Source organism: Lactuca serriola, chromosome 3 (assembly GCF_051521515.1).
Source record: "Lactuca serriola cultivar US96UC23 chromosome 3, Lser_US96UC23_V15, whole genome shotgun sequence".
Classification (NCBI taxonomy): Eukaryota; Viridiplantae; Streptophyta; class Magnoliopsida; order Asterales; family Asteraceae; genus Lactuca; species Lactuca serriola.
Genome location: NC_136410.1, coordinates 305,221,967 through 305,228,177, shown reverse-complemented (window position 1 = coordinate 305,228,177; position 6,211 = coordinate 305,221,967). Strand labels below are relative to the sequence as shown.

The 6,211-nt window shown below is 31.7% G+C and overlaps 1 long non-coding RNA gene and 3 other non-coding genes across 4 annotated transcripts; all 4 read left to right on the top strand.

Moving 5' to 3' along the window:
* Positions 1-2,405: 2,405 nt before the first annotated feature.
* LOC145094135 (uncharacterized) lies at positions 2,406-3,939 on the top strand. The gene is made up of 2 exons (XR_013703219.1): positions 2,406-2,562; positions 3,017-3,939. It is a non-coding gene; the product is annotated as an uncharacterized LOC145094135 (long non-coding RNA).
* LOC145096528 (small nucleolar RNA snoR145) lies at positions 2,852-3,000 on the top strand. Its single transcript, XR_013703930.1, has one exon. It is a non-coding gene; the product is annotated as a small nucleolar RNA snoR145 (small nucleolar RNA).
* LOC145096491 (small nucleolar RNA Z103) lies at positions 3,062-3,165 on the top strand. The gene has a single exon (XR_013703897.1). It is a non-coding gene; the product is annotated as a small nucleolar RNA Z103 (small nucleolar RNA).
* Positions 3,316-3,418, top strand: LOC145096490 (small nucleolar RNA Z103). The gene has a single exon (XR_013703896.1). It is a non-coding gene; the product is annotated as a small nucleolar RNA Z103 (small nucleolar RNA).
* Positions 3,940-6,211: the final 2,272 nt, after the last annotated feature.

Here is a 6,211-nt window from a genome sequence, read left to right as displayed (position 1 = left end):
AATTATCAAATAGTTGGATGGAAGGTTCTAGAACCTCCTTGGAGGAGGTGGACAAAATCTATAGGGGAAACCTTAATGATTTCGTCCAAGGGCCTTGGATAAGGCCTCTGGATAAGCTTGGGCCCTAAGCAAAGGAACATTAGGGTTTTCCCTTAAACCCTAGTTGCCTCAACCATATAAGGAGCCTCCTGGCTCCTAAATTTCTCCCATCTCAACACTTGGAGAAAAGTTGGCCGAAAATTGCATACTCTATCCTCCTCCTCCTCCTCTTTATATAGTTTCCTTCTTGCTAGTTCTTGGGTGTGACTCTATTAGAGGCATTACATTTGTGGTTCTAAGCTTCCAAGAAGATCAAGATCAAGGATTACCAATTGTTTACTATAACAATTGAACGGTATGTAGTTCTAAAGCCCTAATTGGTTAATTTCGAAAATAGCCTCTTTCTTTATGGTTCTTGTTTTGCAATTCAAAGTTATATGTTCAATAGTTAAAACATAGATCCAAAGTAGGTTGCATGTGTAGGAATTGTTTTACCTAAAACCCATCACGCGGGGCGTACACTATCATGGGTCAAACCCTAATTTTTAGGGTTTAGACCTTATTTAAGCATCATTATGGACCCAAGACCTTTCCCCTCATCACCCTCCATACCCTATAAGATATCCCACGAAACCCTAACCCTCTTTTGAGTGTTCTTTAGCTTTTTAGTGACCTTTTGGTGCTTTTGGGTGATTCTTGGTAGTGAAGGAAGTTCCTTGAAGATAAAGTGGTGTATTCAAGTGTTTGGACCCAATTTCTATACCTTATTGTGCATTTATAGAATGTATAAAGTTCACACTTTGGAGTTTTTGTTCTAGATCTCATTACGTCTATGTTTATGCACTTTTTGTCCTAAAACCTAGGTCTTATGGAGTATGGACTACTCCAGACCATTTGAGCTGTCCTTTTAGACCTTTAGGAGTGTATGGAGTCATAAAAACCGAATCTTTGGGGTTGAAGTTCACTCATGCTTGAGTTGTTGGCCTTTTTATGTAGTTTTGGACCCAAGGTTTGGTGTTGGGTCCTTTTTAGCCATGTAAGTTATAAAGTTGTCAACTTTATGATTCATGACCTTATTTTGTAGTAGATCTGAGGTTTAGACGTAAAGGTCTTAAGGGATTAAGACCTTAGGTTGGATTTTAGGACTCTGGTCAGTACGACGGGCGTACTGGGTTAGTAGCCCGCTTCTAGGTCAACGTACGTACGCGGGGTGTACGCACGTTGTGGGCTTCCTTTGATTTTTGGTCATTTTTGGGCTATAAGATCCTGGGCATTGAATATCTTATGGACTTAAAATGATACACACTTAAGTGCTGTTTGTTTTTCATGCGGTAAAATGTATGCAGTCTGCGGACGACATATGCAGACCTTAACAGCAGAAGAGGTGTACCAAACGTCTGCAATCTGAAAAAAAAAAGACTGTTTGTTTTTTAACATATGCAGACTACTAAAATAAACTAAAATCTAAATAAACTGATTTTTTAAACTACAAAGTGATTTTTTAATATATTTATGACTTTGTTATAAATAATTAACAAATATAAATAAACTTTTATGTATTATTGTATCAAAAGTGAAAATAAAAATGATACAAATTAACATATATATTTGATAAAAAACAACAATTTTGGACGCAAAGTTATGCCTAAACATTGTAATCAGGAATCAAAGAATTTGATATATAAATGAATGGAAATAAACTTCGATTTTTTCAATTAAATCAATTAAAAAAACGTGCCATAAATATTTTTTCTAAGAAATTGATAATGCTTTATAAATAATGTTTTATAAATTTGTGGCACAAAAAATATAAGAATATATATATTTTTTTTTCATAATTATATAAACAACTTCAATGACTGTTAAACTTTTATTTATAAATTTGTCAAAAATATCATGTTTGTGTCGTCGAACTTTTTTTTTTAAGTATTAAAGTTGGAATAAATATAAATTCAAAAAATCTAAAAAAATGTATATATGTTTTTTTTAGGTTAGAAGATGTTAGAAGACTTTGGTCCACATCTGTGCCAAGAAGAGGGCACACTGACATTTTTAGGTTTGCAGTCTTCAAAAAAACAAACTGTCTGCAAAAACTAATGTTTACGCGTGATATGCACCGCACTGAAAAGGCCAAAAAAATTTACGGAGAAAAAACAAAAGACCACCTTAGATTTGTTAATGACCTATATAAAAATCTAAGAATTTTAGTGTTAAACTTTTAAGAATTTAAATTGTAGTTGACCAAAGTGGTTATGTGTTGGGCTCAGCCCAAGTAGATGATGTTTATGGACTATGGTTATAGGCCTCATACGGCATCTTTAAACGTTTAAACCCTAAACCCTATATAACACACACCGCAATATGAATCCATCAACACAAATTCATGTTATCTCATTAGGGTTTTGCATTCCTGTCCTCGCGATGCTAGGGATTTAAAACAAAAGCTGCGATGAAGAGAAACGAAGATAAATGACGATGATTGCGGATCGATTTCGCAAGATGATTCACTATTTTCTTATTATGGTTCGTATTCACTGAGCAAATCTCTTTCTGTTATTCATATTTTCTCGATTGATGTATTAAAAAACGAAGGACCTATGGAGGAGGTGCAATAATAAATGCGCTTTCGGCCAAGTTTGCTTTCGGATATCATCTTCGAATTCAGATCGTCGTAACGGATTCATTTCATATTCGATACGATAATTTTATCACTAGATCTACTCATTCGTACATTCTGTTACAACCCAGTTTTGCATTGTTTCTGTTCTTATCATTTGTTAGTTTTTTGATTCATTAAGAATTTCATTTGAACTATCGAAGGTCCCAGCAGGGAGGTTGATTTACTCTTAACGAGTCCTCTCTAACACATTTTAATTACCTTCGAAGATAAATTTTGCCGAATCGTAGGATGCTCTAAATCTTTCCATTTTAGTGATGTCTTGAAATCTCGGCTATAATCTAAAGTTTTACTTTTTAGGTAATTTTAGGGTTAATTTCTATTTCGTAAAAGATGTAGCAGAAATTGGAAGTGATGATTATTTCCCCAGATGATCGAAGTTGATTATACTGAGCGCATTTTTTAAATTCTCTCCATCAGAGAGAATCCAAGCCAGAAATCTGATCCTCATTTCTGTATTTTTCCTTTATTTACACATCCTTTAATGATTACAACTTTATATTCAATCCTGAAGGATATTTGTTGTTGAATCTGATTTATATTGCTAGTGTGCTGATTTTTAATTTTATATATGATATTTTTAAGTTTCTATAAATAAGTTGGAAGTGATGATTATTTCCCCAGATGATCGAAGTTGATATTACTGAGCGCATTATAGAATTCTCTTTTTCAGAGAGAATCCAAGCCAGAAATCTGATCCACTTTTATTTTCTCAACTATTATCTTTTTATGATTTACTTTCAGTTTTTTATTTGTATCAGTATTAGTTAGCTGTGTAATAGCCATCTTTTGTTAAGCATCAGTTTTTGTTAAAGAGGTCGTATGCATTATACAGACAAAGAAAATATCGTATAAAAAGCTCTGAAGGATTTACTTCACACTAAACTAAAGTGAATCGTTTAATTATAATAAAAAGCTCTTGAGGATTTAGAGGTATAGTTTTTTTAAATTTACCATTTTTTTCTCTTGGAAAAGCCTCAGTTGCAGTTGCAATTATTAATAATTATGGAAAGACACTGATTGAAGATTAGTACGATAGCCCATAAACATCATTTGTATAGAATTTCAGTTTGAACTACAATATAAAATATTCTAGTATCAGTAATTGGAGATGAAAACGCATGTAAATTAACACACGAACACTGATCGGATAGCTAATGAACAAAGCAATGTGAAATTTGAAGAGTAAAAACATTATATCATCATTGCGGAGTTTTTCTTTAGTTATTGTTTTACTTCTAATTTGCTCCATATTAAAATTGAACAGTTTAATCTTACTGATCAATGGTTGTATTGATATGGAACTGTTTTTCCTCCAATGAGCTTTCTAACTTTTGGCTTTTTTTAAAAACGCAAAAAGCTCTGAAAGATTTTTGACATTTGTAAGATGGTTTTTAAAATTAATATTTTCACAAGAAAAATACGTTGTTTTTCGAAATACAAGAAATGGTAACTTTGTGACTTTTACTTTCGTAACAGTAAATTACTTTGTAAATTCTAGAAATTATAGACCAATATTTATTAAAACTATTTTTTGACTAGTTTAAAGAAAAGTCAGATGTTTTGAAAAAAGTAATTCTCAGTTTAAAAAGGAATTCCAAACTCTAGCTATTTCACTGAAAAAGCAATTACAAACACTCCCTATTTTAGCTATGTGAAACCAATTGGCGAAGTAGTTCCATCCCAATTGGCGTCGGTGTCTCAATTGGAATTATTTTTTCTTAAATTAAATGTACTTCCGTCTCAAATCAATTGTCCGCATTTGAATTTTTTGGTCTTTATTCTTTAATTTTAAATGGTTTTTTTTTGATATATAATACTTAATACAAAATATATAAATAGATTGTATTTTAAATTTCTTTTCATTGTTATAAGTTTCATTAAGTAATTTGGGACGGAAGGAGTATTTTATTTTGGTTTAATGTTGATAACCGGTCAATCCTGACAACTAATATGATTTAATTACATGTTGGTATTGATGATGGCACAAACAATACATGATCATATAAAACTTTTTAGTGATATTTTTAGGTATTAAAATTGAATAAAAATAGATAAGACAATTACAAAAATGGTTCTTGTGGTATGCAAAATTTTGAGGTTTTAGTTCAAACTCTGCATTTTTTGGATTCATGGTCCTTTCGGAGTGGTTTTTATGTGAAATTGGTTTTTGGATTTAACTTCCATAAAGTTGATGTTAAACCTCATCATGTGCCTCTCACATGAGGGTATATTTGTCTTTTCAATTGCAAAAATAGGGATATATTTTTTTCAATTGTAAAAATGGTCTCTTATAAGTGAAACCTGCATGTGGGAGGCACATGAGGATGTTAACAGCAATTACTTAACGGAAATTAAATTTGGATACCAATTCCATATACAAACCATTTCAAAAAGACTATCAATGTAAAAAACTCAGGTTTAGACTAAAACCCAAAAAATTTGCATACCACAAGGATCATTTTTGCAATTTTGTCGGCATTTTATCGTGAAAACCTGGTCACCCATGTGTATTTTGGAGTTTTTAACCATAATAGTGTTAATGGAAAAAATATTTACCATATTAGTGTTTTTTTAAAAATATTTACCAAAATGATTACCTTAATTTTAATACTAATATTATTGTTTTTAAAAAAAAGAAAAACAAGTTTTTGTCCATGAAACGAGAACGAACAGAAAAAAAATCTTAAACGCAGCTAGGGCTCCACCTCGAGTTCTGTCGTTGCATCGTCCACCATTGCCAGCCGCCTGCGCCTCCTCCATCGTTGCCGGCGACCTCCATCGAGTTCTGTCGTCGCATCGTCCACCATTGGAGTCCAATTATTAAGTTTTTGTTTGCTTTTTTGCTTCTCTATTTTTATTTATCTTGATTTTGCTTCTAGTGAGGACAAATTGTTGATCAATTTCTGTTGTGATTATTTGTTTTTGTAAATGGAATTGATTATTGTTTTGATCAATTTCTGTTTTTGATTTTGCCTTCTCAATTGTTACAACTTGTTTTTTATTTATTATTATTATTATTATTTTTTAATCTTTGAAAGAATTGATTGCAATCATGTTATTATTATTTATTATTTTTTTTTTTTTGTGATCACAAATTCATATGTTCATTTTTTGATCATTTTTTGCTTGTTTTTATTTGTTTGTAGATGAATTCTATTATACACATGATTGACAATGAAAATTTTTCTATAATTTATCAAGCTGTTGTTGAGATGGATACTTGTACATGATGGTGGAAGGAGATATGAGTTGCACACAATAAATTTGTCAGAGATTTTCAATGGTGTATTTAAAGGTGCTCGTTTGTTACCAATCACAACTTGTGTGCAACGTACATTTTATAGAATGATGCATTATTTTGAGATGAGACGTCATTTAGGATCTACTTCTCAAGCTCATGGAGATGCACATACTCCACATGTTGTTGTAAAACAAGTAGCTTTGATGACAAAAACAAGTGCACATTCTTTAAGATCTTTTAACCGAGAAAAA